The following is a 23,628-nucleotide window of genomic DNA, read 5'->3' on the forward strand; positions in this document are numbered from 1 at the left end:
AGATTTCATTTATAGATGGCTATATATTGATTAGCTGTTCGATACAGTACTAAATAAACTATTTGGAAGAAAAAAGGTATAACTCATCGTTAGCCCTGAGCTCAGCCTTCTGGATTCTGATTATCACATTTTCATGTGGTTTGAGAACTGCAAAGCTTCAGTCATGTCAATGCTAATTTTGAAGTTAGAAATGCAGGTGTTTTTTTTTGTTTTTTTTTTTTTTTTTTTTTTTAATGGTATCGTGTTCAATTTTTTGACCTTTTTTCAATCAGATTACAGAAGGCTGTATCCAATGAATACCATAAATACTTTTCAGATCTACTTCTAATTTGACTATTTGTATACTATTTCTGAGTTGAAATACAGGGAAACAATATTTGAGGAAGAACAGAATTTCAAAGAAGGTTGTACAGAGCAGAAAATAGCAGTTCTGGAAAAATAGCTATTATCTGCGGAAATAAATAATTCTGTCTATAAGAGAAGTACTGTTAGAGTATTACTGTTTCTAATAGAAAATGTTAAGCTTCTAGTGAAGTGTAAGAGAAGGAAAAGATGAAATGCACAGGAAACCTTTAAAAAGGTGGATTTATTTCTGCTTGTCTGGATATACTAAGCCGGGTTAGCTTTTCCTGATCCTCCCATGTATTACAGTAAATAGTGCAACAGTTATGTCGCAATACCAATTGCTCTTTATGTGAACGAGTGAATAAAAATGTTTCATTTTGCTCTTTGCTTACCATTTCTTACTGACATTTCATGAAGTCACATACTTTTAACAGCTAATGCAAGAGCAAGGTGGTGAAGAGTGTTATTATATATATATAATATATATAACTCTCTCTTGGATAGGCTACTGGCTTATCTTGGACACTTGGGACCATAAGCTACTGCTGCTTTATTTTTTCTTGCATTTTTGTGAATATGAAATCGTTTAAATCATTCTGGCAACAACTGAAATAAAAGGAGAAAAATCCTTTCACTTTTAGTTCACATAAATCACCTAGGTCTTGACACAACAGTAACCACAGATACCCTTGGTATGTTTGTGACTGTAGATGCAAAGGCTGGTAAAAAGAACAAAGCTGCTTATATTCTGTGAAAGCCAGAATTACTAGGACATAGCATTTGTTTAGAAGCTACAGTGAAATGAAGAATAGGAAGGCAATGAGAGAAGCAGATATACACTGTGGATCACAATGGAACTGGGGTTGTTCAATTCTGACAACATTCATAAATACTGCAGTGAAATAAAAATGGATGGGTACAGTAGAGCAGTGTTGAGGAGACTCCCCAAAACCTCCATCATATGCAGAATGGAGTAAGAGAGGAGTTGATGATGACCAGATTTATTCAAGTACCCTGAACTTCTCGGTGCCCATACAGTTCAAAGTATTATGAGGGAAAACTAGTAGGCAGACCTTTTCTTTCCAGCTGCAGGCCCCTCCAGGGATGTGATGCTGCCTTTTCACCTGTCTCTCAGAGATGACAGTAGAATATCAGTGATCTCGCCACCACGGCCCAAATAAGGACTCCCACATTGAAGCCTTATTTCTGTTTGTGCTTCCTAAGCAGACAACCTTGTTGCCTCCTTCCTAATTCATGTTCCTACTGTAGATTTTGCACAGTGTTCAGCACTGGCTTATGTTTGGGGTAGGATAGGGAGAGAATAGAAACTTTTTCCTGGCTATGGCAACAACCTGATATCCAGTCTTCTGGATCTCCTTTCAGACACAGGACCAACTTTCAGGTGAACAAAGATATTGCTGACTTCATGAGCTGATCTGCAGCCATGATTCTCCTATGCTCTTATGACATCTTTGAGCCCGTTCCTGGATTGAAGATAGTGAAGATAGTGAGATACTTCATAGTATCTCACACCCTGCAACTCATACCAGGCAGTGGCTATTCTTAGGTCTGAGCAAGTCTGCCAATGCCACAATTAAAGTCTCTGAGGTCAATCTTCAAATGCCTGTCATTCAAATAGTACAAGCTGAAAACATTCATGAAACTGTCAAGGATTTTACTGTCACCCAGAACATCTGTTCAAGTCTGAAGCCTGCTTGCTTCCCAGTGAATGTGCCAGTAGTCCATTCACTGCTGCATAAAGAAAGAAGGTACATGTCTCACTAGGGCAGAACAACAGTCCACTGAACACAGTACACTAGACAGCCAAAGCTGCATCACAGTCTTTCAGAAAATCACAAAAATTCCTCCACATGTTCTATCATGCAATTTTATATCTTTGAGAAGAACAGGCTGTTGGACGAGAGTAATGAAGGGAGCACAGGTACAGCAGAGAAGATGTTTCCAGGGTCATCAAGCTGGTATTGAGCTTACGGCACAAAAGCACAAAAGTTACTAATGACGTATGTAATTCATCTTTTTACTTGAGTCATCTGTCCTGTCTTTTCCTCCTCTTTGTCCTTTCATATATGTATTGCACATAAAATGTCAGTGAGGGGGGAGAAAAACTAAAAATAAAAACAGGTAGGGAAACATTAATTAAAAATTATATCTAAAAATTATATCAAGACATTTTTATATAACCATAAAAATGCTATTTTGGATATTTGGAGCCTTCTGCAGAACACTGTGGGAATTGTAGGTTAGGAGCTATCAATGGTCAACAAAAAAAATGTCAAAAAGTACGTAAATGATAATTTGCCTCCTTTCCCTTCAAAAGCATGGAAGGAAATTCACTGCTACATTTATCTGTACATTGAGATGAGAAAACAGCTCAAATAACTTTTGAAAAAAATGAAAAAAAAAAATCTGGAATAGAAAGATTAACAATTCTAAGGTTAGAATTGCAAACTTTATCTTTTTTATATAGTTTCATAAAGCACAGTGGGAGCCTTCTGACCATAACGAGCTGCCAGATCAAGCCTACTGTGCTTCCACAACTATATACCAATTGCTTACAAGGGCCACCTTTATTTTTCAGGCTGAAAATATATGCTCATGTTGCTTTTTCTTAAACACAAGTATTTAAGTTATTTCAATAAGCAGTCACTAACAGAAATTAAGGGTGATGAAACAGAACCATTATAATGCAGTCTGAGTTCAAACTCTTTTTTCATTGCTATGCCTAATAGAGCCAGAGGAAGGCAGAAGTTGAACGTATTTTCTTTACCAAATTGTAGTAGAAGCATTTATCACTACTTCACAAACAGTTTGTGAATTAACCAATAAATAGTGTTTATGTTATTTTTTATATTATTGACTGGACATGAGTCGGAAAAATACATTTGCAGTTACAGAATTGGCTTATATTTGGCAATAACAGACTTTGTTTCTGCTTTTGGAACAGGTTCTTTTGGAACAGGTTAGTCACTGCACCCAGCCTGTCTCAATTTAAGAAGCATTTGGACTGTGCACTTAGTCATATGGTCTAAACTTTTGGGTGGACCTGTGCGGTGCCAGGAGTTGGACTTGATCCTTATGGGTCCCTTCCAACTTGGGAGATTCTATGATTCTATGATTTTGATACAGAAAAGCTATGGGACTTAATCTCGATAAACTCACTATAAACTCTTCACAGACCATCAACATTTTACAAAAATGTTTAGAAATCTGATGCTATAATAATACAACCAAGAACCACAGCTGAGATCTTAATTGCAAAGAAAAGAAAAAACAAACAAACAAAACCAAAATTAACCTTCAAAACTAATTTAAAACTAGTTTCTGAAAGGGCTTGCCACATTTGATTCCCATGCTTGATTTCCACATACAGTTATTGGAAGATAGTTAAGTGGAGTTGCACTAAGTCACTTTAACATGGATGATCTCATAGGAATTACCTGTTCCAGACAGTACTTGATACCCAACAGAAAGCATTATTTTTATATGTTAGGCTGAAGTCAACATGACTCAGGTTAATGATAGAGGGAATGTGAAGTATGGTTTGTTAAACCGAATAGGCAGTGGCATAATAAGTAAAATACAGTGGGCTACAGTTAATCTGTGTTGCATTTCCATGTATATATGGACATAATCCTTTGAAGGGAATTAGTTATTCTTTCAACACTTGTAGCTGTGCTTGCTATAAACTCTTCACTAAGACACAATGCTGGATGAGCAGAGAGTGAGGAGAACTGAAAATGACAAAAATCTGGAGGAGTGGCTGATAAATGAGAGGGTCGTGCAGCCATCCAGAGTACCCTGGATGGATTGGAGTTGGGAGCCAACAGGAACTTCATGAAGTTCAGTGAAGAGAATTGCAAAGCTCTGCACCTCGGGAGAAATGCTCAGTACATGCTGGGAGACAATCAGCTTGTCTCAAAAGAAGCTAGGGGTCCCAGTGAAGTCCACTGACTATGAGCCAGCAATATGCCCTTGTGGCAAAGCAGGCTAATGGTGTCCTGGGCTGCATTAGGAAGAGCATTGACAGCACGTTGAGGGATCAGATCTACACAGTAGTGGTGAGGCCGCACCTGCAGGGCTGTTTTCAGTTCGGGACTCTTCAGCACAGAGAGAGACACTGATTTTAAGATTATGGAAAAATACATTTTGCAATGAGAGACAGCATGCCCTTTGCTTTAGCACCAAATCTGATGCACCAAATAGAGCTACTATGACAGTATTCTCTTGCCTCTCTTTGCAGTTTCCAGAACATCCTATGCAGCTAAACCCAAGGCATAAATCCCACAGGGCTGTATTTCTGCTGAAAAATAGTACAGTGTATTTCCTGGCTAAGAGGTAGCAGCATCTTGCTAAAACCCTACTATGTTGTTTCTTGTTTTGTTTTCCAACTGACAAATGAAATAAAAAGATATAGCATTTTTTATTATTATTAATAATTTTTGAAACATAAGGATGTCAGTTTCTGTTACATCATCACCTAATAAATACTGGAGACATTGCTTATATGATGTGCTATGGTAACAGCCTTGCAGATATGACCGTTTAGATTAACTGCTTCCTCTACCAAGGAGCTTGCAGTATTTGTTCCTAAGCCTTTAAATGGCTATACAGGTGAACAGCAATCCTCATGGCACTGAACTGCCTAAATTCTGTTTGATATACCTGTAAGTCATGCATACACTCTCAAGGTAAGGGTCTAAAAATATCTGAGGATAAAACAAAGCAACCTCCTCCTATCACCAAAATGAAACAAAAATAAAAATGAAATAAAAATAAAAAATTGAGCTGTAAATGGCTACGATATATAACAAAGGTCTCTGACACAGGCCTAGCTGGTTTTGTTGTCCTGGGTAACTGCTCAGGAATCACTGTATCATCTGTAGGTATTTTAAAGTTATATCTCATTCATCTTATTCCCCACCCCTTACCCATTTCTCAGTTTCATGATTAATACATTTCTCTTCTCTTTGAAGATGCTTCATTATTTTCAACTTACATTAGTCATTCTTGTTGGGGTGACTAAATCTCACGACTAGCAGAACACAGATTAGGCTAAAAATAATAAAATACAACAGTAATTACTAGGAAAGTAATTAACATTTACAGATTTTTCACTCATCCTTTTTACATTCTCTATAATTTGCTCAGCTTCAGCAAATCCAAATGCACTCAGGACAGTTCTATATTGTTTACTTTCAAGAAAAATAATGTATTCCTGTAGTGCACTGGACTGGGAATTTTCATTGTAAGGCTATCAGTTTTATCCTAAAGAAAAACAAAAATTGTAGTAATAAGAAGCTGAATAAAATATCATTTTGCAATAAGGACATTATTTACTTCCTTTTTTTTTTTTTTTTTTTTTTCTCTCTTTTTGTAATGAAAAGTACCATAATATTCAACAAGAGGTATTGCACTTTCCATGAAATAAATGAATATATGTTTTTATACAGGAAAGGTTTAGGTGGATTTAATATCCAATATTAGAAATCCATCCTCAAGTCCTTTCCAGGCCTAAGCATACATACAACAGATTTGATTCCTTGTCTAATACAGGGAGGGTTACAATATTAGTGAAAAGGGTTTCAACAATAGTGCAAATTTAAGTTAATGCTGCTGAGGTAGTACAATGGTTAATATGTACTCTTGTAGTTGAGAGTAAGAGTAGCTTTCTGTTTAACATCGTCAATCAGGATTGGATCCAAGATAAATGACAAGATGACATGAAGATTTGGTATTGTTAGAATTAAGCTCTGAACAGTTGAGTTTGCTAATACATCCTGAATGAAGGAAAAAACTGAGATCAGCGTAAGTATTGTTTGTAGTTTCATTACCATTTTCTATTACTTTGTCTATAAAAATATATAGCTATTGGTGAAATTATTTGTAGTATAATTATAAATGTATTAATGCAATTAATTATAAATGTTCTACAATAAAATAATTTATTAATATAATTATGCTCTTATTTATCTTATTTCAACCAAAGATAGTTAAATATCATAATAGTGCTTTAGGCATCTTTCAGAAATAAGAAACGCGTGGAACAATGTGATGTATAAAACAAAAGATGGTGCTGATAGAAAAACAAAGAAAGATGAACATTCACAGCAAAACTAAACATTGAGTAAAATACGGCTGATCAAACAAGTCTGATCAAAAATCTCCAAGAATCTCATGCACCAGCCACTTGCAATTTCATGTATCACTCACAATAACAGAGTTAGTCTCCTCCCAAATAAGGGGAGGAGAAAAATGAACTAGCTTGACTGTGAGTAGATATTCCCAAGTGAGGGAACTGAGACCAAGAGAACTGATGAAGGACAAAGACCTCAGCTGATACAGTAAATGTAGTAGAATAACTATCTTGTTGTTTTTTTTTTTTTTTTTTTCAGTAATTCAGCTCCAGCTAAAATAAATGTCAAGACAGATGGTGATAGAAGAGGAAACTGTAATTATTTAGTGAGCATCTCAAATGCCTAAAACATAGTCTTGCCATGTTCTACTATTTCTCCTGCAAGTGAAGGAGTAAGTGTTGAGGAAAATGCATACTTCTTTAGTCATAACATCAACACCTGTAACATAACAAAAAATTTTAAAGTCCAACATGTAAGAGCATGGAGGAAAAATCCCATAGTAGTAAATGTTGTAGCAATAATATTGCCTTTTTTTTTTTCACATATAAATACCAAAGACTTTTCCATACTTTTTTTTTTTTTCTAGCATAATGTAATTTCCTGCCAAAGCTTTCTTTATTTTTAACTGCATTAAATTTCATGAAAAGACACTCTATTTTATTTTATTTTATTTTATTTTATTTTTTGTTAACTGACAGTTAACATTTCCCCCAATTTTAGGGCTTCCTAGGAGGGCAGTCACAGCCTTTCAGCCTTTCATAACCATGATGAATTATGTTTAATTAATGAAGGCAATAAATAGGATAGCAACTGTATATAAATGAAATCATTGCTGTTATTTACTTTTAATAGCCCAAAATAAAACATCTTTGAGATCAGAAAAAGACAATAACCCTGATTGAATAATAGATCTATTTCTATTCCTGTTTTTGTTTGGTTGGTTGGTTTGGTTTGGTTTTTTCTTTTTTCCCTAATTTGAATGTATATGAGGTTTTATAACTAAAGTGACTAAAGTGCCCTTCCAAGGCTAGACTCTTAATAGCTTGTACACTGAAGCATATGCCAGAAGACTGAAATTATATTGAAAAGGCTGAGTGAATTAAATAAAATAAATAAATGGTAGAAATAATCATCTAGTTCGTATTTTTACTCCTACAGAACACTATCATCAGACATCCTTTTCTTCATTTTTGTCAAAGGAAACGCAACCCTTATTTCTTGCATCTCCAAAGCACAGATCAGTGTGTTACCCATGCTACATACTGAGACTCCCTAATCTTCATATACCCTCCAAAGTTTCCATAAAAGCTTTTCAACTTATCTTCCCTATATCCTAGTTACCTTTTCCTATATGTCTAACTGAGAATTTGAAACTAGTGTGCTTGGGTGAGTTAAAGCTTATTTGCTTACTTAAACTATCCCTAAAGAGACAGACCTGACAAGTGCAAACCGAGTTCAAGGACCCTTATTCTTTGCACTATTTGAGCTGTAGTTTAGAAAAGGAATGGAATCATTGATCCAATTCTCCACTAATCATGAACAGCAACCCTATGAATGTTACATTCACAAAGATCCACTGAACACAGGCTCGACAAGCCAACTTACCCCAGAGATGACAAGAAACCTTACCAATGTCTTGTGACAATTGCAATACAGGTAGGAAAGGATGAAAATCTATGAATATACAAAGGGCAGGGAAAATCAAGGATTGAGGATTGCCTTTATTATAACTATGTCTGTAGATTAGTATGTAGTAAGCTATACATACAGAGAAAAAAGGCAGAATCACAGAATTGTCTAGGTTAGAAGAGACCTCAAGATCATCGAGTCTAACCTCTGACCTAAGACTAACAAGTCCTCCACTAAACCATATCACTAAGTTCAACATCTAAACATCTTTTAAAGACCTCCAGGGATGGTGACTCCACCACTTCCCTGGGCAGCCCATTCCAATGCCTCACAACCCTTTCAGTAAAGAAGTTCTTCCTAAAATCCAACCTAAAACCCCCTGGTGCAACTTTAGTCCATTCCCCCTCGTACTGTCACCAGGCACGTGGAAGAAAAGACCAACCCCCACCTCGCTACAGCCTCCTTTAAGGTACCTGTAGAGAGTGATAAGGTTGCCCCTGAGCCTCCTTTTCTCCAGGCTGAACAAGCCCAGCTCCCTCAGCCGCTTCTCGTAGGACTTGTTCTCCAGGCCCCTCACCAGCTTTGTTGCCCTTCTCTGGACTCTTTTGAGCACCTCAATGTCCTTCTTTTGGGCTGAGGGGCCCAAAACTGAACACAGCACTCGAGGTGTGGCCTCACCAGAGCCGAGTACAGGGGGACAATCATTTCCCTAGCCCTGCTGGCCACACTGCTTCTTATACAAGCCAGGATGCTCTTGGCCTTCTTGGCCACCTGAGCACACTGCTGGCTCATATTCTGGCTCAGAAATAAAAGGCAAAATAGTAATCTCACTATGCAGGATTAATAAACATAGAGTGTAGAGTACAGAATACTGTAAACATTACGCTCGAGTTCCAAAGGAATACACCTCTGAGAAGCACTGAAGTGGGCATCTCAACAATCACAGAATCACACAGAATCACAGAATTTCTAGGTTGGAAGAGACCTCAAGATCATCGAGTCCAAGTCACAAAACAACTTAAGGGTATTTTATTTCCCCAATATCTTAGCATTCTGATTTCTTTTCTTAACTACAGACAAGAGACCTTTTGAAATTTTGATAAAATTCAAATTTTTGAAAAATCCTTCTGGTGACAGAACCACTAGATTCCTTAGCCCCCTTTGAAATTGCACCAACGGTGACTAAAAGAAACTGCAGAGAGACAGAAAGTTTTTGTCTCTTGCAAGAACAACTGCAAAACTTCAACTGTTTTAGTAAAGTCTGCAACTTCAGTCCAAGACAAAGAGTCCCATATTTAAGTTGATACTAGTCATTGCAGGGGCTAGGTAGGATGCGAAAGAAAACACTTGTACTGTACTGTTGTAATTGCAGTTAGTCAGGACACTTGAGAAAATTACTGGAGTAATATTTTTTTCTAAGGGAAACCCCTTTTTCTACTAAGCTTCAAATTCACACTTAAATGTTATTTCCAAGAAAGTTGTCGAAATGTTTACTTGAGCATTTATTGAATCTGATTTATCTGATTTTACAGCAGCATAACCTAATGCTGAGGCTGTACTGGTGACAATTATTATCTTTTCAGCTGTCATGAGATTACACAGTCACTGCACACAATTCAACACAGGCTTATGGCAAAGGGGAACTACTGTATTCCTGGACCAGTGGTAACTGGAACACTGCTGCCTCTTCATGTCTGACAGAAGATGAGTTGGGGGTAGCCAACTCTACAGCAATTTTTTATAACCAGGAAAAACTCAGGCTGAGATTCAATTGCAAGGATGTTTTAACTAACATGTCCACCATGAGAATTTACAACCTTATCTCCCTTGTTTTTCATTAAATTGCTGCTCGATTAAAAAGTTGCTAAAAGCTTTAAAGAATGCATAATATACAGAGTAAGGAGAGCATCACAAAATCACAAAATGTTATTATACTCCATAACCCCTCTCAACCTTTAGATTAAATTCGCAGTTGTGGTCAAACACATCAGTGCCATCAACTGGTTATTATGACTTATTCCACTGCGTTATTGTTACAGCTTAGGTAAAATCACCTTCACATCCCTGCCAAAAGAAATAACACTCATTCCCTGTATCATGCATTTCATAATGTTTCTGCACCAATGGTAATGAAATTATTTGATGATATAGACGATAAATGTGATGTAACAACTTAGAAGTTGGAGAGTTACTATTTAAATAGCATGGGAGCCCTTTAAATACCACTGAAGTCTTTTTCTTCTAAAGTAAGGGAAACCCAGCGAAGCAGTAATGTGCATGTGTAATGGGAGTATTATAAACAGTCGTCATAGGTCTTTGAAGACCCATGGACCTTCATGATTTTATCCTCTTCTTAACATCAGGTGGAAAGCATTGAGGGCAGGATCTGAATGTGGAAGAAAACATTATGAAAGAGTCATCCCAGAGGTATAGGAAAAGTGAAATCAACATTTAAATTTATTCAAGGCATATGTTACAGTAGTAGAAGCACAGCATATGATCATGTGAAATACTGATGAAAGTTAATTTAGTTCAGTGCAAATATGAAAGCTAACGACTGTTGTTTTCACAAAGGCAGTTCCTGAACAGACTGCAAGTGACAACAGAACTCATTCCCATCCAGAAAGTTCCACTACTTTCTTGGATCAAACACTATCTGACAAGTCAAATAATATATATATATATATATATATATATTGTATATAAATCGTATATAAATTGTATCTAATATATATATATTATATATATATGAGATATATATATATATACATATATATATATATTATTTTTTTTCAATAAAAAAATCTAAGGAAAGGCATTCAAGCAGTTGATCTCTGCTGTAACTGCAGGTAAAGATGCCATAAAAAACAATACTACAAATTGCCTTCCAGTCTATAAAAATGCAGTACTTGTTACTGTGACTTAGATAACAGGCATATTGTCTACTAAACGTAATGGAATACATTCAGCTGGACTGCTGCAACCTAAGTTGCAAAGATGCCTTCATATGAAAAACTGATGATGTAGGACACACTGAACTATTCAATTTTCAACAAGAAACGGGATTCTAAGAATAGCAAGGCTAGCATGTAGTAACCTGAAATACTAACATCTCTTTGTATTGTTCACTGGAGTTAACATCAAACATGCCACAGTAAGGTATGTGCACTAATTTTTTAGCTCCAGATCTACAGAAGATTGTTTATATCAGCTGACAATTATATTCACAGGTAGTAGATTATGACAAATCCTGTGAACCCTCCAAGCAGTAAATTGTGCTTTTAGATATTTATATAAATATTTATATATATTTATTATATTTATATTTATATTTAGATATTTAGATATTTATATGTGCTTTTTAGGCTCCATTTTAGGGCCGGTACTTTTCAATATTTTTATAAACGATCTGGATGTAGGAATAGAGGGTATTTTGAGCAAGTTTGCTGATGACACCAAACTTGGAGGAGTTGTGGACTCAAATGAGGGCGTAAAGGCCTTACAGAGGGATCTGGACAGGTTGGAGAGCTGGGCAATCACCAACCGCATGAAGTTCAATAAGAGCAAGTGCCGGGTCCTGCACCTGGGACGGGGAAACCCTGGCTGCATGTACAGACTGGGCGATGAGACGCTGGAGAGCAGCCTAGAAGAGAGGGATCTGGGGGTCGTGGTAGACAGCAAGTTGAATATGAGCCAGCAGTGTGCCCTGGCAGCCAGGAGGGCCAACCGTGTCCTGGGGTGCATCAAGCACGGCATCGCTAGTAGGTCAAGGGAGGTGATTGTCCCGCTCTACTCTGCGCTGGTGCGGCCTCACCTCGAGTACTGTGTGCAGTTCTGGGCACCACAGTATAAAAAGGACATGAAACTGTTGGAGAGTGTCCAGAGGAGGGCTACGAAGATGGTGAAAGGCCTTGAGGGGAAGACGTACGAGGAACGGCTGAGGTCACTGGGCCTGTTCAGCCTGGAGAAGAGGAGGCTGAGGGGAGACCTCATCGCAGTCTACAACTTCCTCGTAAGGGGTTGTCAAGAGGCAGGAGACCTTTTCTCCATTAACACTAGTGACAGGACCCGCGGGAACGGGGTTAAGCTGAGGCAGGGGAAATTTAGGCTGGACGTCAGGAGGGGGTTCTTCACAGAGAGGGTGGTTGCACACTGGAACAGGCTCCCCAGGGAAGTGGTCACTGCACCGAGCCTGTCTGAATTTAAGAAGAGATTACACTGTGAACTTAGGCACATGGTCTGAACTTTTGGGTAGACCTGTGCGGTGTCAAGAGTTGGACTTGATGATCCTTAAGGGTCCCTTCCAACTCAGGATACTCTATGATTCTATGATTCTATGATATACACCATGCTGTTACAGGTAGACATCTGATACTATCATGATGTTATTCAAGAACCTAAAAATCATCTCTCAGATTTAAGTCATAGCTCATCTTATATTGTGGCCAGGAGATTTAGACATGTCATACCACACTAAAACATTAAGAGTAGGTAGAATGCATCAATGTACCTCTGATTAATCTGTGTGCATGCTTACTAGGCATTCTTGTCACTTACTGTTGTAGCAACAAGAGTCCCAACAGGACAGCAGTCAGCAGATATAGTTAGATCTCATATTAATGAGATTAATAATGGTTCAAATTGATAGAGATTAATAATGGTTCAGGCTGTGAAAAATTATTATAGATATTTGTGCATTTTTATTTGAAAAATAATAAAAATTCTTTGGTCAATGGAGCAGTAGCAAATTGTTATAACGTTCTCTGCTAAATTAAATAACTCTGATTTATTTTTTTTTAAATTGACATGACGTCAAACAGGTTGTTGTCAGAATATATATACCATGGTGTTTTTGTAAAAAAAAAACATCCATGATCTACCCCTATTAGTTTACCATGCTGTAGAACCCCTCTCTAAGAATTAGTCATTTTACAGAATCACAGAATCACAGAATCACAGAATTTCTAGGTTGGAAGAGACCTCAAGATCATCGAGTCCAACCTCTGACCTAACGCTAGCAGTCCCCACTAAACCATATCCCTAAGATATCCCTATTTTACCTAACTTGGGAATTCTCTGGCCCAGTTCTTCAGGAAGCAAACAGGTCTCTATTGATTTGTTCTACATTTGCTTACAATGCCTTCTATTCCACCTGTTAATCTTCATGTTTGTTTATGTCAGTCCCTCTCTTTGTTTATCTTCAAAGTTACCATCAGCCTTCTCAGTCTCTTTTCAACCCCTGAGTGCCTGCATGACCTGTAATACTGAAAATTGCTCCATTATCTCTATAAAGAAATTCTTTACCTCTTTTGCTTCAGCAGTCTGTCAGTTTACTCTGATTTCCCCTTACCACCAGTCTCTTGAGAGAAAGTCCAAGATCTTTAAATCTCCAGGGCTCATTTAGTCCTTGATTCCTCTATTAAGACTGCTAACAGAGGTACCACCTAGTATTTTATTTCAAATTATCAGGTTCTTAACTTGATAGCCCAGTTCAGCATCCTTATTTTACGCAGGTAGATACTACTTGTGTAATCCCATTCTAGTCAATTGAACAGATACTTAAACACTGTTAAGGAATAGCTCCACAATCTGGGGAACTATGTCAGTTTATATGAGCTGAAAATCTAGTCAATACCACTGCCTGCCTGCACACAGTCTACCTATGAATAAGCATGCATGATTTATTCTTGTTTTAATAAGGTTGTGCATTTTTAGTCACTCATCTCTTTTAAACCACTGAAGGCATTCATATTCACTTACCTGTTGACATATTTTGCATCAGCTTTTATTCTCTTTTACCAGGTGTTTGAAATATGGTGAATAATGGACTCAAATTGCAGCTCAACACAGTCAAGCATGGAGGTTTTCAATAGGTTTTGTTGAAAAGTTCGTTTGTTTTTTTTTTTTTTTTTCTTAATAGCAGAGTTGGTTCGGTAAAACAAAGTGTATTAGAATCATATCTTTGCCATTTAAGAAAATTGTATCTGAAATAGGTCGTGGAATGGTAACATACCACTCATGTCACATGAACAGTTATGTGAAGTAGTCATATTTGCCAACTATACCTGTAGACTAAACCTCAATCTTATGATCTTGTTTTTTATAACTTACATACCTGATAAATCTAGATGTAATAAAACCAGCCACAAGCAATAGAAGAAAATATAATTCACAGGATATCCAGTCCTTTTTACATCCCTTCCTATGCCCTCATTAATCAATATCAAACCAAAGATACCTTGTTCAAAAGATTCCAAACTTTAGAAATAACAATAAAGCCTAAGAAGAGATTAGGAGAAATAAAAGTGCCTTTATTTTGCAGTGACTCCCCAAGTAATGAGTATTTTTATTGAAAATGCATAAAGGAACCTGGAAATGATGCAGTGCTAAGATGAAAGCAGACAAGCTAAAACAAACAAACAAAACCCGGCTTTTCCCTGCCTGAAGAAAATTCTGTCCTGATTCTAGATCTGCCAGTTGCTTTAAACGTGATGTCTGTGAGAAAACACATCCATACATTTTTACCACATTAGAGCAATAGGCTAACTGTGGTTTGTCTCTGGTGTTCCAGAAGACACTGGACAACTACACATCAAGGAAAGGGGACAGATTATGCTTTCTGCTCCCACATTTAATATCATGATTAGTAGCAAGTCTTACTTCAGTTAAGTAAAATGTTCATTCATCTAGAGGTTGGAACATCTCCTTTTAGAGTATATGCTCTTTCAAAGATCATACTGGAATGAAGGAATGTTAGAAAAATTTCTATTTGTGTCCTATTTTTTCAAGGTTAATTATTGAAGGACTATGGGAAGAAGATGATCAAAATGATTTTTGATTTAAAAGTATTACATATACCTTAACTCAAACTCAAATATTTTGTAAATCAAACTCGCAGATGTAACCTACAGTCAGAAAAAAAAAAAAAAAATCTTTCTTGAAGGTTGTAATGAACATTCTTGAAAGATATAAAAAATACTAAGATGCGCAGTGAAGCTTTAGGATGTAAGCCCAGTGCCAGCAACAGAACATGTTCACAGCTACTTGTAATTTATATATGAGCAACAAAACTGAAGTGAAGGACACTATGGAATAAAATAAAATTCTGACAACCAGCTGGCCAAAAGATCATCATGCCATTATTTACCTGCCTGCATTATCTCCCTACAGAAATCAGAATTTTACCAATACACCTGTTAAATGTCTTTCCAGAACTTTAACTCAATTATTAGCTCAGGGAAATCTTTCACTTATAAATCTTTCTACTGTGACTTTCATGTTACATCTGGTCACATTTTTTCCTCTGGTTTCCTAGCAGCCAACAGCTATACCAGTAGAGTTTCCTTTTTAGGTGTCCACAAAATAAGCAGCATATATTTAGGCAGCAAAGCCTGTGTGGATCATGAAAAGAAGTTTAAAAAAAAAAAAATCACTAAAATTATCATTTAAATTAAATAATCACTAAAATATCATTTTCAGTGATTTTTAATATCCATTCATGAAACCTGGAATTTTCATGAATGGATATTAAAATAAAAACATTGACTACATTATCTAATCAGTGTCCTTTCAATAACATGAGTGTAGGAATGTAGACCACACACACATTATTTTAAAAAAAGGCACGTTCAAATTTAAGATCAACCTACACTTCATTAGCTACTCCTGTCCCCCACATCTGATCCTTAATATTGCACCTGCGTTTCAGACACATTATGTTCATTTGAAATTAACTCCATTGATATTCTCCACTGCTTGAAAGTCTTAATATTTGATTTCTTCTATTTAGCTATCATGAACTTTGATATAAATATAAAAGTGTCATATGATTATAAGGAAAAATATATTTAATGTCTAGTTTCACAGCACCGTTTTTTCAGCTGTTATAAAAAGAATATATTGAATAGCAAGGCCAAAAGGGAATTGTATATCTAGAAGCAAAGACAGTAAGGCTGATTAAAAAACTTGTAATTTTCAACTGTTTCATGCTTAATCGATTCAGCAGGTAAAGGTATTTAGCCATATTAATATTGTCATTTTACAGCCAGCTCTAAAGCAAGACTGAAATGTTCTTAGTTTTGTTGCTGAAAGCAATTCAAATAGGGTGGGTAAGTGGAAAAAAAACTATTGAGTATTTTCAAGCCCTAAAGAGACAGATTCTGCTGTTTTTATATGTTTCAAGTAATATTGGCAGCAGAAATAGGCCATAATCTTTTGTCACACTTTACTCTACTTTCAATAATATAGAGTAACTCAACAGATTTACAAGAGCGTTACTGACAACAGAATTATCTGGGCTATTTGCCATCTGCATTTTAAGCTTAAATATCAAAGGTTTTTCATTAGGTACCTGAAATAAACATGCTTTACTACTGGCATAAACATTTTCAATGAAGAACATCTGTCTGATTTTCATTCATCATAATGGCTTTGTTTTTCTATTTTTTTTTTAATTATATTTTACATTGGTATACAAGCAATAGTGTCAAGCTTATTTTTTAATTGAATTACACTACTTAGTCTGTAATCATAAATGTATATCTATTTTATATTATTCATATTACATTGCTGTATATTTGTTTATACATGCATTTAATTATAATGCTTTTATCTAAAAAATGACACTTCTGCTATCAGCTTTATACCCATTAGAACCTACTAATCTCATTAAGGGATTTTAATTCCTACAGGATAATTCACGGATACGTACATGCACTTGCAATAAAAATGTTCCATTGATCTTCCACAATTGTGGAAGGAGCTATATATAGCTAATGCTATTGTGAGCATATGTTGTGCCTGCAGGAGGATCTGATTAGATGAGATACTTGGAAGAATTCCATGAAACAACAAATTGAGATAATGAGTGCACTGAATAACTAAAGCCTTACAGACATTTATGGACATGCTTAACTTCATGCACACTGCTAATCCCATTTACATCACACTTTGCCTTTGCGTAGACAACACAGATTCAGAGTTAGATGCTAGATATTTATATGTCATATCAGTAGAGTATTTGTGCACCCTGAAGTCTTTACAAGTTTTATCTATTTACCGGCCCTCAGAGATGGAAAGTAATGCATTCATTTTGAAATCATACACAGAAGAATATTAGTTTTTTCTCAAACATTGCTAATGACTTGCTCTTTATTGCTACCTTGAGATAATGCCAGTGAGTATCCAATAAAAAAAAAAAAAAAGCATACTTTGAATCTTTCAGTAAGTACTCTGCAATCTGCTTATAAGCAATCCACATGACACCACTCCTCATCTCCTCTCTCAGATAAGTATCATCTAAAATGGGACAAATGAATGGGGCAAATAAACAGGAGAACATTCCAAGCTACCACAGACATGCTCCAAGTGAAGGTACTTTTTTTTTTTCCTGTAAATATCAACTACAATTACAGATGAGTGACCAGTTGCAGATAAATTTATATCTATGCTGACACTGAAGATATTGACATTTCTGAAAGCAACGTAAAATAAAACCTCTCATTGTTAATATATATATAAAAAATACATTTTTAAAATACAAGTTTCAAAGACGACATAAATCATTATGCTTTATGATATCAGTGGAGACCTAGTAACTAAGGTTTAAAAAGAAGTTTCAGTTGAAAGCAAATTTTTCCAGTCTGGTCTGCCAAAAAGTGTTCCCATGAATTATCTGCCGCTTATTATGCTTATTATATGCTTGAGCAGATGATCTACTGCATTTAGTCTATTATAGCATGTTCAAAATTCCTAATTCTTAAGTTTTATCTTGTTTTCTTTAATTTATCTTGTTTCCTTTCAGTTTGCACCCTCGGGGTGTTGGTCAACAAAAGGCTCAAAATGAGTCAGCAATGTGCCTTGGCAGCCCAGAGGGCAAACCACATTTTGGGGTGCATTAAACAGTGTAGCCAGCTGGTCGAAAGAGGTGACCCTCCCACTATATTCAGCATCAGTGTAGCTTCCTCTTGAATACCATATGTAGTTATATTGTGTCTAGTTCTGGGTTCCACAATACAAAAAAGATTTTAAGATACTTTTAAGTGTCCAGAGGAGGGCAACAAAGGCAGCAAAAGAGCTGGAAGGCATGTCCTATGAGGAGAGGCTGAGAACACCTGGGTTGCCTAGTCTTGAGAAAAAGAGGCTATGAGGCAATCTCACTGCTCTCTCCAAATACATGAGGATTAAAAATGGAGAAGGAGTTGTTGGTCTCTTCTCCCTGGTAACCAATGACAGGATGTGAGAGAACGGCACAAACTGCCAGGGAGCATTCAGAATGGACATTTGGAAAAAATTCTTTATCATGATGGTGGTCAAACAGTGGAACTGGCTTTCTAGCGAGGTGTCTGACACCCCTTGCCTGTCAATGTTCAAGAGGCATTTAGATAAGGCCCTTACTAATAAGTTTGAACTTTTGTTTAGCCCTCGGACGATTAGGCAGTTGGACTTGATGATCTCTGTAGAACCCATCCGTCTGAACTATTCTCTTCTATTCTAAACGCTTTTTTGTGTGGCTAAGACAAAATATTAAGAGGTTGATGCCTACTAATTTAAATAAATTTCAGAAAGACTGCATTTTTCCAGATGAAACTGCAGTTCAGTGGGAGAAATACTTTGACTTAGAATATACCAAATATATTTCATCATAAAAATGTAGTTGTACAAAAATACTTTCCCTGTAAAGAAATGCCATTATCATCCACAGGGACATGGGAGTTGGAAGCAGCTCTCTAGTTTTACAATGCATTGCCATTTCTTCAGCAGTTATGCAAAAGACCACACATAAACTTATATAACTAGATTCTTCTCTTTACATTTCAGAATAGGAAAATGTTTTAGACATAATACTAAATTTCAACGCTGTGTTTCTCTCTGTTGTGATATGATTTGGTGTTCTGAAAGACTGTTTCAAAGCTCTAAATTCATTTTAAAGATGGGTGAAAATGAGTCAGATCAACCACTGATCAACTGAACTGGCTGAAAAACAAGTGACAGTTGCCTTGTGTTAACCAGCAGAACTTGTGTACACTCAACAATAGAAAAAGAGTGTCATCTGAAATGTTTACCTCAAAAGCTGTCTAAACCTTTCTAGTGTTCTTGGAAATAGTCATGGGGATAATGGCATCCCAGTAAGCAACAAAGCAAGAGACTTTTCAATAGATAACCTTTCTGAAGACTGATTTGTAAATTAATGGTATTTAATGCAGTTCACGATTTTTATTAACTACTCTATCACGAATTGGTGATATTTATCAACTATCACAAGTTGTGACAACACTATCTTAAGTTTGCAATTTCTTAAGCACAATGATAAAATAGACAATAAACTAGCATTGGCAGAGAATCCCTTAACGTGAAAAATGGTGCAGGCCCTGGTTTAGAGGGTATATATTTTTTTCACTCAATACCTGCCAGACTTGTAGCTTTATCAATGTATTACAATTTCTTTAGGCTTTGTTGGCAACAGAAAATCTAATGCAGTAGAGAAAGACAAATCAAGGACATTCAACTACTGAATCAGAGCTCGGTTTCAGTGTCATTGCAAGAAACTATCAAATCAGTTTGCAGATGTCACCTTCACCACATTAAGTATATTGAACTCAGTACTAGACTGCAAATTACTGCTCACCTTGCAGAAAACATGTTGTAACACAGCTGCTTAGTTCAGAGAGGCACTGTGAACCTCCAGGTCTTTCCTAAAAGATATTAGCTCAGATACGGTACATCATTAAGTACAACAGGCCTTGCTGTTATCCTCGTATTGAGGATTTTGATTCAAGCAACACAATGCTTTTACTTAACTCTAGAGGCACCTTCTAACGGAACAGTGAGGTATCTACACCTAGAGACATTCACTAAGTACTATCCCAGATTTTGCAGGCAACATAAGGAACTTATCTAATCAACTTTATAGGTCACAAAGTAGGAATACCTTCATTCGACAGGTCTCTCTTCTTTAAGAGATTTACATTGCAGAAGTGAGGGTGTCAAAACAGTTTCTATAACTAACTTTTGGTTTCATGTTTGTTTAACCTCTTACCTATGAGATAATGGCAGATCTAAGGACAGCAATTCCTGCTGAATAAATACAATAAAAGCCATACAAGAGTAATTTCTTTTTCAATTACAAAATTTCAGCCTAATATTCTGTCATTTAAGTCATAAAAAGGCCAGTGGCTGTTCAGCTAGGCTATACAATCCCTAGGGGACCATGTGCCCACAGGTTCTTTTCTCACAAAGCTACACAAATTAATCTTTTGTATCATCTGCCTAGCCTTTTTGGTACATCAGTCAGTCTTTACTATTACAGAAGGTATTTCTGGGAATTTCATCATCCCTAAATGCTATTTCTCAACTTACTGGGTACTGAACTAATCAATCATATTCATTTTGTAATTGATATAGAACTACTCGAATGTCATTAATTCTCTATGATGATTTTGCAGAATTAGGATTCATCAAAATAATAGAGGGTGATAACTTCAAAAGAATGTACAATTGCTTTCATGATACTGATAGACAAATTTTGCTTCTTATTTGCTGTTCACAACACTGTAGCTGTTTTCCAACAAGAAAAAGTTTTCAGCACCGTAATTCCCAAGGTAATTATATAGCATTGTTGCCTCTAGTCTGATATACTTTCTGCTCCTGTTCTCTACTCTTTCTCAGATTGTTTACATGTATATTTCATGAGAAACAAGCAGTCTGGAGTACAGCTGGGTTGTATAAGAAAAATCAGGGATCTCTGTGACAGCTGATGAGAGAGAAAAAGAGAGGCATTTGCAGGTACATATAATAATTTCCCTTCAAAATTTGAACTAGAGGTGCATAAAATTAAGTCTAAATCTCAATTCCAAATTGAATTTAAAACAAACAACAAAAAAGTATTGATAATCTGGGTCCAAATTCTGAAATATTTTCTCAACACCAACTCAAGTTAATATGACAACTTGAAAGAGTGCCCTGTTCTATAAAACACAAATGAACTATCACTGCTGGAAATTTGCCAAAGACCTAATAAATAGGCAAGTTAGGAAAAGGAAAAAGGAGACAGAGCTGTGGTTGTGGTATATAGTCTGCGGTAATTTAAAAAGGTAATAATGGCAAGAGGCACATCCATGGAGAAAAATGGCCTGAGTCTTCTTTGGATGATATTTCAGACTATTAACAACTTCTTCTGTTTCACCATCACAACTAAATTTTCACGTGCTATTTGTTAATTATGTTAATAACATTTTAAAAATATCTTCCGATTGTTATTCTGAAAAATCTTGTATGGAACTTTACTTTAAAATCAATCTTATTCCTTTTGTAGCTATTTCACATGTGTAAAAGGCACTTAACGTTCGTGAAATTACTAAATTGTCTCAACCGCTACATGTTTCATTTATTAGTTGTTCTTCAAGATCTAAATCATCTGATGCCTTAGGGACAGATACTACTCTAGTCTACAAGGCAGTTCCCACTGACATCACTGAAAGATGCACCTGTGGATTTATGGTGGAATAAGACTCTTAACGTGAAGATTGTTCATTTGGGATTAGGTTGGTTTTAGCTTTCAGTATTCTTGGGTTATGGAAGCAGCTTCTTATTAATCAGTAATGTCAGTCTATTGAAGCTTTTAAGATTTGACTTCTCTGATGGTTTGGAATTCCCAAAAGAAACACAGAGAGAAAACCGTACATAACTCCACCTTGGCAGCCCACTTCTAGCCCAGCTGAATCTCAGGTTTCATTGTAAGAGTTTTGTTCTTAAAAGCTGAATAATTTCTTAGACATTTCACTATGACAAGGAAGAAACAGAAGACAATACGAGGCTTCTTTCCTCACTCCACAGATCTTACAGCAAATTTCCTCCAGGTCACAATCACATGGAAGCAAAGCAGCACTCCCCTTATTTTCAGTTTTGTACAGTGCTTGTTCTTGTCTGGAAGGAACAAATCTCCCAGTCCATAATTTACTGTGTATGCATGCGAAAAGCTTATCTCTTGAGGTTTGGAACTGAAATTGTTTGTTTGCTAGTTTGTAGGGAAGGCTAAAAGCATTTTCCTCATATAAAAAGCCTTTTCTTTCTACATACAATATCAGACAGTAGTTAGTTAGAAGAATAAAATATAAAGAAAATATTTGCATGCGATATTTTGCAGTTGAAGAGCAGAAATTTTACAAATGATGTTTACATCATGAGTAGAAAATGCAAGGTTAAACATGAAAATACATAGCAAAGAAGAGCAATCAGCTGTCACTTACTGGGTTGCTGATATCAAAGTATCTCTCATTACCAATCCTTGAAGTTTCACCTGCTGTCAGGTCTCATTTCTAAAGCACCATGAATTTTAAACTCCCTTTTCCTCCCAAGAGGCATTGTTAATAGCACAGTAACAAAACTTTCGTTAACAACATTTTCCCTGATTGAATCTTATGCTTACTGTATTCCTCAAATGCTATAGAAATAACTATTTTTCCCTCTTTTGTCCAATACTTAATATGAAAAGAGGTTTTACCTTTAAGGCTAGACACAGAAAGGAAGAGGTACATAGCAAGTGAAAAAGAAAACTCATCACTATCAGACACAATTTTCCTCCCTGATTCTCCAAGATTGGACAGTATTAAGATTAAGAATAGGAAGAAAATTAGAATGGTAAAGAAAAAGGCTAACAGCTTGCCTTTTCCCCTCATATTCTACTCTTCTAGGACAGTCATGCAGAACAAAAAGGAAGAAGAATTCATCTGCGAGTTTCTCCTGCCCTGCATCTGTCTTCTAGTTTGCCTGAGAAACTATCCCAAGTCCATAACAGAGGGATTTAACAGCAGCGGAAGACACTTATTCATCCTAGCAGCCTTGACTCAGAAGAACAAAACAAATAAATCAGAATACATATATGAAATTAATTTCTTGAATGTATGTGAGTAGAGTTCTCTCTTTCTTTGGACATCCACACACACATGCACACACAAACTTGGACACGCTTGGGCACACACATTTGATAGAGATTATCCTCAGATTTATCTGGCTTGTGAAGTTTTCTGACCAACAATAAACCTGTGCCATTAGGTCCCAAATCATTCACTACATTTAAGTGTAGTCTAACTTCCTCAACATGTTCTTACGTTTCAAAAGTTTTCAAAAATCATTATCATGTTAAAAAAAAAAAAAAAACAACTAAGGCATTGTCTTGGCTTTCCTCCAACTTCCACATGAGCAACTAAAAAATAAGTTGAGGGTTTAGATGTAGAGCTTAGGGATATGGTTTAGTGGAGGGCTGTTAGCGTTAGGTCAGAGGTTGGACTCGATGACCTTGAGGTCTCTTCCAACCTAGAAAATTCTGTGATTCTGTGATTACATAATTCTGAATCAGGCTTGTCCTTTAATTTGTCAACCTAGTGAATATTCTAAGAGACTTCTCAAGTGATTTGGTTCAATCCTTGGTAATTGTTCCTTACGCACTGTTTTTGACTCCAGAAAGCGGACACTACGGTGTAGCATTTGAAATAATTATTTA

This window comes from Aythya fuligula, chromosome 5 (assembly GCF_009819795.1).
Source record: "Aythya fuligula isolate bAytFul2 chromosome 5, bAytFul2.pri, whole genome shotgun sequence".
Taxonomy (NCBI): domain Eukaryota; kingdom Metazoa; phylum Chordata; class Aves; order Anseriformes; family Anatidae; genus Aythya; species Aythya fuligula.